This window comes from Harmonia axyridis, chromosome 1 (genome assembly GCF_914767665.1).
Source record: "Harmonia axyridis chromosome 1, icHarAxyr1.1, whole genome shotgun sequence".
In the NCBI taxonomy this organism is placed as follows: domain Eukaryota; kingdom Metazoa; phylum Arthropoda; class Insecta; order Coleoptera; family Coccinellidae; genus Harmonia; species Harmonia axyridis.
This window is the reverse complement of record NC_059501.1, coordinates 4,294,282-4,306,555: the sequence shown is the minus strand read 5'-3', so window position 1 is coordinate 4,306,555 and position 12,274 is coordinate 4,294,282. Positions and strand designations below refer to the sequence as shown.

The window sequence follows — 12,274 nt, the reverse complement described above, 5'->3', positions numbered from 1 at the left end:
GACTTCTTGCTGGCCATTCCATTCGAGAGACTTCAACCTCTTCAAGGTACTCCTGAACGATGCTCGCACGATGGGGTCTGGCATTATCGTCCATAAAAATGAAATTTTCACCAATGTATGGGGCAAATGGCACTACATGCTCTTCAAGAATGTTCCTTATATACCTATCAGCATTCATAGCTCCATTATCAACGACCACTAGGTCTGTGCGAGCAGTCAAAGATATTCCACCCCATACCATAATCGATCCTCCCCCGAAACCAGAAGTATTCAGGAAATTGCACTGAGCATATCTTTCATGTGGACGTCTGTATACAAAGAAACGTCGATCACAATGGTAGAAGCAGAATCTAGACTCATCTGTGAAGAGAACTCCTTCCCAATCAGCCTCTTCCCAATGGATATGCTCTCTCGCAAAATCCAAACGCGCCCTTCGATGGGCTGGGGTAAGAGCAGGGCCTCTTGCCGCGACACGAGGCCTTAAATCATATTCTCTGAGGCGATTTCTTATTGTCTGAGTGCTAATTTGCACCCCATGAGTTTGCTCAAGCTGATTTTGAAGGAGGCGAGCGGTTGCAAACCGTTGTCTCAACGAAGAAACTCTCAAGTAACGTTCTTGAATGTCAGTTGTTACCCGTGGTCTACCCTGTCCTGGTCTTCAGACATTCATACCTGTCTCCCTGAATCGCTGCAACATTCTGGACACATTTGTATGGGAAACTCCAAACCTTTCTGCAACTCTTGTGTATGTCCAAATGTAGAAAATCAAACGAAAGAAAAACTATTGATCACTAGAATTGATCGAGAACAACTGATTTCAGAATGGAGCCAATACATTCAAAATCTGATAATCTCGTCTTTTTTTATTCCTGCTGGGAAAAGACATCTGTATTGAAGAAAAACGTTGAAAGTGGATAACATATGCATGCATAATTCTGATAAAAATAATTATCATTGAGAACACCTTCAGTTGTAGAATAAATTTGAGATTTCCATAATGTGCGTTAATTCTTTTGCGCGGTGTATTTCGAGTTTATTATTCATTTAAGCTCCGAAGAGACGATCTCATTTTAAACAATTCACAATAAAAGCTAAGTCCTAAACGAAGGATTATAGATGTACGATGAGTCGCAGGATAAGTCGTACGATCAGACATTAACGCGTGTGACGACCTTCATAAACCCCACTCCGAATCTGTGTTTCCCCCCGAGTACGTGCAACCTGTTCAACGCGTGCTTCACGTAATAATAGCTCCATCATACAGGAGGAAGAGTCCTCTTTATTAGAACACCTGTCAAATCAGGAGTATAATGAATTATCGATCGGTACAGTATTAAGCTAACGATGTGCGGGGTCTGCATCATTTTTAACTCCTTTGTGACTCGAATTTGGAGGGGCTAAAGGCGGACATGGACGATAGAAGATAAAGTTGTAGCCGGCTGAAAGAATTCTCTCCATTAAAAAAGTAGGAGTATTCGCTATATATGAAATGTACTGAATTTTGTAACGTTACAATGACCTACTTGGCAAAAATTGTCGAGATGAGAATCATAGACAAATTTCTAGAGGTAGTTTGGCTAATTTGACGAAGAAACTCCTCTCCAGGTTTCAGAAAATTCTCTCTGTCCCTTTCTCTAGATACGTGTACTCGAAGCCGATTCATCGGCGACTAATCACATACGATGAATTGACAAATTGGATTTACCGCGTCTTTGCAAATTCCAGTAGCTAAACATGAATTGAAGCGTGCAAAATCGTTGCGATTTGTGTAATTTTCCTCTGCTTTGTATCTCTCAAATGTGAAAGTATTGAATATATGCAGGGTGAGTCTTTGACTTGTACATATATTTCAATCGCAGATTCGGAAAGGTCAAAGGAAACACATTTTTTCACTACAACTTTTTCAGATTCAGCTCGGTTGAAAAGATACAGGCTGTTGAAAATTCATAAAAGAATATAACTTTTATTTATATCTCGCAAATGGAATGGAATCGAAGAAAATTATTTTCGGAAAATAGTTTTTTATTGATGTAATGAATCTTTTTCGAACATGAAATACCATCAAAGTCCGATCAACTACAAAATACCCACTATACTAAGTGAGAAAAAACAATCGAATCGGAAGAAATACTAAAGGAAAAAGGTGTTTCTTCCGACCTCAGGAACGGTTGAAATATATGTACAAGTCGGAGACTCACTCTGTATATATATTCAATATTTGTTTTCAAATTTTTGTTACTTTCAAACAAAAACCAATGATCATAGAAAAAAATGATCGGAATGAGAGCAGCTATCATATATCAAAGTTTGATATACAGCTTGTAGAGTACCCTGTTTGAAGAACTGAAAGTATTTCTTATAAAATATTCTGAATTCATGAAAATTTTCAATCTTTTATGAGTCAACTTTGAAAAGACTGAATTTTGAATTTCTTCTCATTTTAAAATTTTCTTATCTACGGACGGACATAACTGAATTTGAAGACGGATTCGTCAGCAGTGAATAGAACCTTTTTTTTTAACAAATACAGGCATCGTGATGAATATTGATTTTCCATTAGATCCAAATGATCGGTGCATCAAAGAACCAAACAGCAATGACAATAATTCACTTTTCATATGAACACTTCATTGATGTGTAAAATTTTTATTTACCTACTTCAGCGATATACAAATAAATTCGAAACAATATATTTATCATAAATTTCAGAATTGACAAAATGTTCACGTGAACGTTGTTGAGCTATGAAAAACATAACAGTTGTCTTTCTTCTGACAGATATTCAGAATTTATGGATTTTTTTACAGTTGGTTACTGATGACAATTACATGCATGGAAAAGCATTCGGCGACTACAACTGAATGCACAATAGAAAAATTGGTTGTAGGAAAGTAGTGGCAATCTCGGTGGCAATATACACTGTGTCCGTAAACTGTAAAGTATGGAACATATTCATTTTTAGCTAAACAGACCATTTCAAGAAATAATCCTGAAACACGTCGATTTTTGATTTTAATTTACCGTATTTTGAAATAATAATATGATATACAGGGTGAATTACTCTAGCTGAGCTGATTCCAAAAATGTATCAAATAAAATAAATAAAGAATAATAAATTGAATCTAAGCAATAATTAAAACATTCACGAGTACCAAAAATATTGTAGTACTAAACTGTCATTGAATACCAATAACTTACTAAACAAATAATGACACTTCTCAAAAAACTAGGCGACTATGTTTTTTTTAAATTGATAAGAAATAATTTTTTTCATATTCTGTCTGCTAGACCACAAGTACCAAACATGTTTGGAAACAGCTCATTTTTATTAATCTAACAATTAAACAAACTACAGGGTGTTACATTCAAACCAATTGCCGCTAGACAATAAGTATTTTTGATAATATTGTTAATTTAACTAATAAAGAATGTTACGCGTTACTTTATGAGCACACACAAAACTATTGTATTTTTGTCCACCCTTTACCAATTTTAATCAACATGTGATACATTTTTGGAATCAGATCAGCTAGAGTAATCGGAAAATTGAGACAAAATGGGGTGTTCCATTTGAAAAAAATGACGGTGACGTCATTGCTCGAAAGTAATTCACCCTGTGTATTAGATTATTATTTCAAAATACGGTAAATAAAAATAAAAAACGACGTGTTTCAGGATTATTTCTTAAAATGGTCTGTTAAGCTAAAAAAGAATTTTTTTCATACTTTACGGACACAGTGTATACGTTTGGTAAAATTTTTAAACTTTACCTAATATAGATGAATACAAAGGATATTGATAAAATAATGAGACGAAGTAATTTCGACTAATCTTTGATCTATTATTTTATCTATAATGAACTTCCATCAAGTAAGGACTGAATCCATTAAACCCAGGTTATTGTTTCCGTCGCTGATGCTCATCTGCAACAATTGAGTGGAGATATTCATAGTCACGACACTTGAAACAAATTTAATATACGTGTGCAATATTACAGACTCAGAAGATCACAGAATAGAACCAACTTTCAGGCCTCTAATAGTAGTAGGTATTATAATGCTCTGTCTGTAAGCGAAATATCACTGTGATTCTCAAAATAAAATCACTGCTTTGTTAATAGGTAAGGTTCCTTATCCGAATCGTTGGATGGGCAGGAGTGGAAGTCATAACTGGCCTGCAAGGAGCCCCGATTTGATTCCTGTCAATTATTTTGTTTGGGGTTACTTAAAATCAGACGTTTGCTTGACACTAATAAACGATAAAATTTATCTTCTTCAGAGAATCCAGGACGCTTGCAACAAATTGAAAAATAATCAATAAATGATTAGAAAATCAATAACTTGTCTATTTAATGAGCACAGAAATGCATTGAGCAGAATGGTGGCCATTTTGAGCGATTTTTGTGAGTTTTTTTCTGTTTCGAAGGCGTTTTTATAGCATTATGGTTTTTCATTGAGATGTTATGTTTTTCAGAACTCATTTCATTGTTTATTTTTAAAATTAGATATTCGAAAAATACAGTTGATTCTCACTAATTGAAATAATAAAAGATTACTTCAGAAAAAGACCTCTGCAAATATCTACATTTCGTTATGTTTCAATTTTGTGACCCAAAAAATTCAATTTTGGTAAAATAAATAAATTCCAAATGAAATTGGGTTTGTTTGAAATTTTGGTTACTGTGTTGTCTGAATATTCAGGTTTGACTAGATTTATTGGGTATTCAAATCGCAAGCTGAAGTTCGAGAAATACTTTGCTCCCTTTAGTTTTTTCTCCGTTATTCGAATATCCTATCAAATTTAAGAAATTTTTAAATACAGGGTGTGTTGTTTCAGTTGAATCTTATTTATCAATTCCTAGGCTGGACCTGAAAAAAAAATTCAGTTGTTATGTCTATATGAAGTAGTTGTTACATAGAATAAACGTAGCAAAGATCATGAAAATATATAAGGGGGTTCGGAAGTTATGAGTACTTGAAGAAATTGACAAAACCAATAAAAAACTGATTATAAAGACTATGACTAGTTTTTTTTTGGTGATGAAAGCTACCATAGAGTGTTCAATATATGGATGGTTTAACAAAAACCGAAACAGAGAGTAAAAATGTTGAAAATAATTGTGTTTTTCTTACTTTTACCTATCATTATTACTATAGACTAGATTATAGACCCTTCAAATATAGGTTATTCTTACTCGCCTCTGTGTTTTCTATCTACCCTTAGCTCCCGCCCATTTTCCAATAAATCTCCCTGTATACAGGGGTGAACAAAAAGAATGAAAAATAAGCTTTTATTCAAAACGCCCTGTGGTTTAGATGTTGTCTCAATTTTTTTGAACATTTTCTATCTTTATTCAAAGAAATAACTTAAAAATTCGTTGAGATGTTGAAAATAGTGTCATTATTACTGGGTGTTCTTTTACCCATCGTCACTTGATGTATCAGAGTTATCGACGCCTCTGCAACGCATACCACGCGTACCAATTGTGGAATAGGCTAACGCTTCGGATATTCATGAGCAATTTAAATTAGTTCTCCAGATGTATGAAAATATGGTAGTGTCGTTTACACAAATACCAACGATGAGCCTAATAGATTTCAAATAGATTGATTACTAAATCGCTGCCAGGGTCTTTCTTGTTGCTGCCGAACCGAGGATTAGTTCATTTGTTTCATCCATCCGATACGATTTGGTTCGGTTGGATTTTTTTTTCGTTTTTTGGTTTATCGGCAATGCGGTCCTAGTTTTGTGCAGTTGGACGCTGAGGGTGAGTGAAAATTTTATATGGCATCTACATTGTTGGGGCATACATTTGTTTTTATGTTGAACTAAGTACGAAAGATTTTTTCTTGAATCGGTAGAGTTCAGGTCAAAGACTACTACACACTGTTAGAATTTGCGGTTTTTCCTCATTTAAAGTTCTTCCTTGATAACTCTTGAAGTATTCATTTTAGGTTTGGGGTATGTTTAAGTATTTCTATACGTAGAATTGACTAAACTAATAAAAAATATAGGATCTAATTTGAAAATCTGGTGTTTTGATAAATTTGAGTTGTCCAACTTCATGATCTTATGATGCACACCCTGCACATTTTTGGTCCAAACCGCAAACAATCTTATGATAGTTTGTATTTGTAGAATCAAAAATGAAAAAAGTTTCTTTCGAAAAAAACTTTTTCTGTTGAAATAGTCAAATAAATGGAATTCCTCGTCGCCACTCATGAACCGTTGAGTTTATACCCAAGGTATGGGAATTATGGGATATTGATGAAATTGTCATCAAAAAAGCTAAAGGGTGTTTTTTTTAGAGCTATAGAACTTTGAATTGTAATGAAACAACGATGGATTATTCGATTGACATGAATTTTATTTATCCGCAAGATAATCTTGTGGCATTACATCTTGAATATGATTTCTGGCATATGACCGCCACGGCTGGCTCGGATGTAGTCCAATCTGGACGTCCAATTTTCGATGACTTTTTCCAACATTTGTGGCCGTATATCGGCAATAACACTGCGAAGGTTGTCTTCCAAATGGTCAAGGGTTTGTGGCTTATCCGCATAGACCAATGACTTTACACAGCCCACAGAAAGTAGTCTAGCGGTGTTAAATCACAAGATCTTGGAGGCCAATTCACAGGTACAAAACGTGAAATTAGGCGGTCACCAAACGTGTCTTTCAATAAATCGATTGTGGCACGAGCTGTGTGACATGTTGCGCCGTCTTGTTGGAACCACAGCTCCTGGACATCTTGGTTGTTCAATTCTGGAATGAAAAAGTTAGTAATCATGGCTCTATACCGATCACCATCAACTGTAACGTTCTGGCCATCATCGTTTTTGAAGAAGTACGGACCAATGATTCCACCAGCCCATAAAGCGCACCAAACAGTCAGTTTTTCTGGATGTAACGGTGTTTCGACATACACTTGAGAATTAGCTTCAATCCAAATGCGGCAGTTTTGTTTGTTGACGTAGCCATTCAACCAGAAGTGCGCTTCATCGCTAATGGACGTAGTGCGCGATACGTATTACGCACAGAACCATTATTTTTGAAATAAAATTGCACTATTTGCAAGAGTTGTTCAGGCGTGAGTCTATTCATGATGAATTGCCAAACCAAACTGAAAATAAATCACCTAACAGCTGTTGAATCAGTCGACATCTTGAATAGTAATGCCAACTTTAAGTTATATAACTCGAAAAAAAAAACACACTATATATAATGATGCAATAATATACTGGGTGTGACAAAGTACCTACTTACTACACTTTGATATAAGTGTACACTACAGCACTGAAAATATTTCAGATCGATAGAGCGGTTGTTCTTGTTTAAGAAACCAAATTTTCAGTGAATTCTAGCTTTCCGTTCTCCGTAAACGTCTAATGTACCATCGACCGTGATACACCCTGTATATTAGGTAAAGTTTCTTCTTCACAATAGCCATTTGAAATTTTAGAAAAGTTTATGTAGTACCCTATATAATTTTGAAGGTTGAAATAAGAGCCGTGATGCCATGAAGACATTTGATCAGTAACATGAGGTCTACAACATATAAAAAATCGAGTAAATTTACCGAAAGGCAATTTTCCTCTTTATGCGTTGCTTAGTCCTTTCAAATTTCTTGGTGTTTTATTCGAGAGTTATTTTGTTTAAGAACTCTCAAAAGATATTCCTCATCCTAAAATCGTAAGAAGATGAATGTGCCAAAATTAATTTTCCCTGAAAAAATCCCCAGTTAAAATGAGAACCCAAAAGTAAATCACCCTGTTTCAAACACCGCGATGAAGAATTCCAAAATAATTGGTTCATTATTCCCTCGAAAATAATATCTCAAATCAAAATCAAATTTATTTAACAAATCATTACAAAACGATAGGTAACAATTAATAGTCAATGAAAAGAAAAAAATAGTGAAACTAACAGAATAGTATATTTAAAAAAAAAAAATTTAATAATTATTTCACTTGAATTCGTCTGACAGATATTCACCAACAGAGTAATAACACTTGGAGATCAGAACGTACTTCAGGCGTTTTCCATAACATCTGCAGAATTTGATCTCGTCTGGGAGATGGTTGTACAATTTGATCGCCAAATAGTTTGTGGCCTTCTGTGCTTGTTTTATTCTGTGGTATGGTATGCATAGATCATTCAATTTCATTTCATCATTTCTCTTCCGTGTGGCGTACTGATGGAATTCGCCACTCATTATACAGGGTGTTTCCTAAACATGCGGCAAAAATTCAGGGGGTTGTTCCTTGGACTATTCTAAGAATATTTTGTCCTTTGATGATTTTTGAAAAACCTCTTTGTTTCGAAGATACAGGGCGAACAACATTTTTCATATTTTTAAAATTAATAATAGTTTAAATAAAAATGCGTACCGCACTGTGTTTACTAAGTAGGTACAATTTATTTTTAAATTTGTTTAACAACATTCCAATTACTAAAAACGGCCAGTTTTTTGACTAAAAATTGATAAGTGCAGATGGTAAAGGAATACAGATTAAACACGGTTTTCATTTGAATTCGTTTTGTGATGTATTAGCAATTTTTAGTCAAAAAACTGGCCGTTTTTAGTAATTGGAATGTTGTTAAACAAATTTAAAAATAAACTGTACCTACTTAGTAAACACAGTGCGGTACGCATTTTTATTTAAACTATTATTAATTTTGAAAATATGAAAAATGTTGTTCGCCCTGTATCTTCGAAACAAAGAGGTTTTTCAAAAATCATCAAAGGACAAAATATTCTTAGAATAGTCCAAGGAACAACCCCCTGAATTTTTGCCGCATGTTTAGGAAACACCCTGTATATTTACTCTTGTTTCCATGAACATGAATCAAACAAGCATAAATAAACTGACAACAAAAGGTCAGTACCTCATACTTTTTAAAATATTCTCTACAAGAAGTAGTGTTATCGACTCGTCAACAGCGACATCGAAACAAGTCGGCCTTTTTGCGAACCAACACCACGTGACCCAATCAGTTATGCAAATTTCGGAACACGCGAGCAAATCCGATACAGATTCCTCTCGATCTCGATGAAATGTGACCTAATTCTTTGTCCTAATTCATAACAACGTTGAGTCCTCTCGATTTTCATGAAGATTTATTTCTACATCTACGAGTCGTTTCATTCCCTTTCAATCAATAACTGTTCGAGGTCGATCTAATTTTTTTATTGGTTTCTTATTGAGCTGATTAGATGTCTATGACCCAGATGAAATGTGATAGTAATTAAGGGACACTCTAATTACTTTTCGATTGAACAACGAAAAATACCGCACATTTGCGGCTATATGTCCTCGATAACTTCATGAATTCCATCTTTCAGGTTTTGAATCGATTGTGGAGCATTGACATAAACCTTTTCTTTCACATGGCTCAAAAGTCTGAAGGTGTTAAATCACAAGATCTCCTTTGCCAATTGTGGTTACCTCTTCGAGAATTAACACGTCCAGGAACTTTTTCTTGCAAATCTGCGATTGTTCGATTGCTTTGTGGCACGTAGAACTATCTTGTCGAAAATAAACGTTGTACACATTAATATACTAACTGATGAAGAAACTAACGGGTGTTTTTTTTCGAGGTCTATAACTTTAAGTTGGCATTACTGTTCAAGATGACGACCGATTTAACAGCTGTCAAATGATTTACTCTCAGTTTGGTTTGGCAATTCATCATGAATGGACTCACGCCTGAACAACGCTTGCAAATAGTGTAATTTTATTTCGAAAATAATGGTTCTGTGCGGAATACGTATCGCGCACTACGTCCATTTTATTTTGTTTAGCGATGAAGCGCACATCTGGTTGAATGGCTACGTCAACAAACAAAACTGCCGCATTTGGAGTGAAGCTAATCCTCAAGTGTATGTCGAAACACCGTTACATCCAGAAAAACTGACTGTTTGGTGCACTTTATGGGCTGGTGAAATCATTGGTCCGTACTTCTTCAAAAACGATGATGGCCAGAACGTTACAGTCAATGGTGATCGGTATAGAGCCATGATTACTAAATTTTCATTCCTGAATTGAGCAACCATGATGTCTAGGAGCTGTGGTTCCAACAAGACGGCGCAACATGTCACACAGCTCGTGCCTCAATCGATTCATTGAAAGACACGTTTGGTGACCGCCTAATTTCACGTTTTGGACCTGTGAATTGGCCTCCAAGATCTTGTGATTTAAATCCTCTAGACTACTTTCTATGGGGATATGTAAAGTCATTGGTCTATGCGGATAAGCCACAAACCCTTGACCATTTGGAAGACCACATTCGCCGTGTTATTGCCGATATACGGCCACAAATGTTGGAAAAAGTCATCGAAAATTGGACGTCCAGATTGGACTACATCCGAGCCAGCCGTGGCGGTCATCTGCCAGAAATCATATTTAAAATGTAATGCCACAAGATTATCTTGCGGATAAATAAAATTCATGTCAATCGAATAATCCATCGTTGTTTTATTGCAATTTAAAGTTCTATAGCTCTAAAAAAACATCCTTCATATATTTCAATTACACCCATAAAAACCATTAATCATTGCTCGGTAGCGCAATCCATTGACAGTAACAGTTGCACCAGCTTCTTTTTCGAATAAGCATGATCCAATCACACCACCAGCACAAAAATCACACCAAAAAGTGACACGTTGATGATGGAGAGGCTTTTCAACAATTATTCATGGATTTTTTCGAGTCCCAAATGCGACAATTCTTCTGATTAACGTAGCCTTTGTGATGGAAATGGGCCTCATCACTGAAGATGAATTTTTGCATGCATTCTAAGAATGCAATCAGTGAATATACGACGTTGCTGGTAATCGACCGTCTTCAGTTCTTGTGTTAACTGAACTGTGAAAGCCTTAAGACCTCAGTATTTAATCAAAATCGCAAATATGCAATGTCGTTTGTGGAATTCCCAAGCTCGACGAGAAATCTACAATCCTGGGTTTTCGTCAACACAACAACAAAACATCATAACGAATCACTATACGAAATATTATCAAAATAGGGGAGGGGGCGTTAAACTAAAGATTAACCCAGCAATATTCTCAATTGTATTTGAGCAACGCACATGGTTTCGATTCTTCAGATCACTTAATTGTACCAGCAGTTCAAATTTGTCTACCATTTCCACTAGTGCAGGTCGAGAAGGTGCTTCAAGACGACCCAAAAGTGCTTTAGTTTTTCTAACTCTGCAACATTATCACCATTTTGTAGTAAATTTTAACAATTTAAATGTGTCGTTCCATATTTAGCAATGACGTAGTGTTTACCTGTCAAATGTCAAAAGATGACAGCTTCAAAATTGACAGATGCCAAAGTAGCGGGCTTTTCAAAATGAAATATCCCATCGGAGAAATCTGTATTTTTTGACGAAAATGTTTCATGTTCGTTTCAAAGATGTACCCACTATTTGATGGGAAAAACAGGAGTGGAATTCATCTCAGATGTCGATTAGAATCAGTAAAGACGTATTTAAATCCAGCAAAACCAGCTGAGCTGTTTGAACAGCTCCTTGATGTATTTTTAATCCACGTTCAGAGGGATGCCTAGGTAATCGAGGAGAGATGAGATGTTGGTTTTTTATGCAGTCTTTTATAACACGATAATTCTCCTGGATAAATGGAAGACAGGAAAAAATAATCAGGGGGCGGTACCAGAAAAAAAAAGGAATTTTTTTGATAATGAATATTTGAATCTGTGGGTAACGCAGAATCCAGGATTCTCTTTCATCTTAGAATAAAATACTATTCACGATTTGAAACTTGAAACGTTCTATAGTTCTCTGAGATTACCACAGATTATGAATTAAAGTTCATTAAGTCTGCTAGTAACTAATACAAGAGATCTCCAACATAATATAAATTACTTTCGTCACAACTTCTGTAGAATATAGCTCTTCTTATTTCAAATTCGATCACAAAGTGTTAAAATTCCATTACTCGATATTTAAAGTGTGTCCCAAATGTAACGCAAGATTTAAATTTGCCGCCATTTATGCAGTGAAGTGTTGACAACTCTAAAAAAAAATCGACTGCTGACAGTAAAGGGTTAGTAAAAATGGAGCCCTACACGACAGAACAGCTTGTCTTCATTATTAAACAATATTTCAAAAATAATGAGTTTGTTAATCGCCAAAATTGCCTAATTTGGTGTTCTGAGAACAAATGCATCCAGAACGTGTCACTGTTTGGTGTGCCTTTTGGGCTGCAGGCATAATTGGACCACACTTTTTTTAAAATGAGGCTGGT

At 35.4% G+C, this 12,274-nt stretch overlaps 1 protein-coding gene across 1 annotated transcript in view; it reads left to right on the top strand.

Annotated features, from left to right (window-relative positions):
* The first annotated feature begins 5,616 nt into the window (after positions 1-5,616).
* The window catches only part of LOC123687053 (collagen alpha-2(XI) chain-like), a 61,603-nt gene continuing 54,945 nt past the window's right edge, over positions 5,617-12,274 (top strand). The window contains exon 1 of the mRNA XM_045627014.1: positions 5,617-5,767. The gene's annotated coding sequence lies outside the window, so the exon portion shown is untranslated. The remainder of the gene's footprint in view (positions 5,768-12,274) is intronic.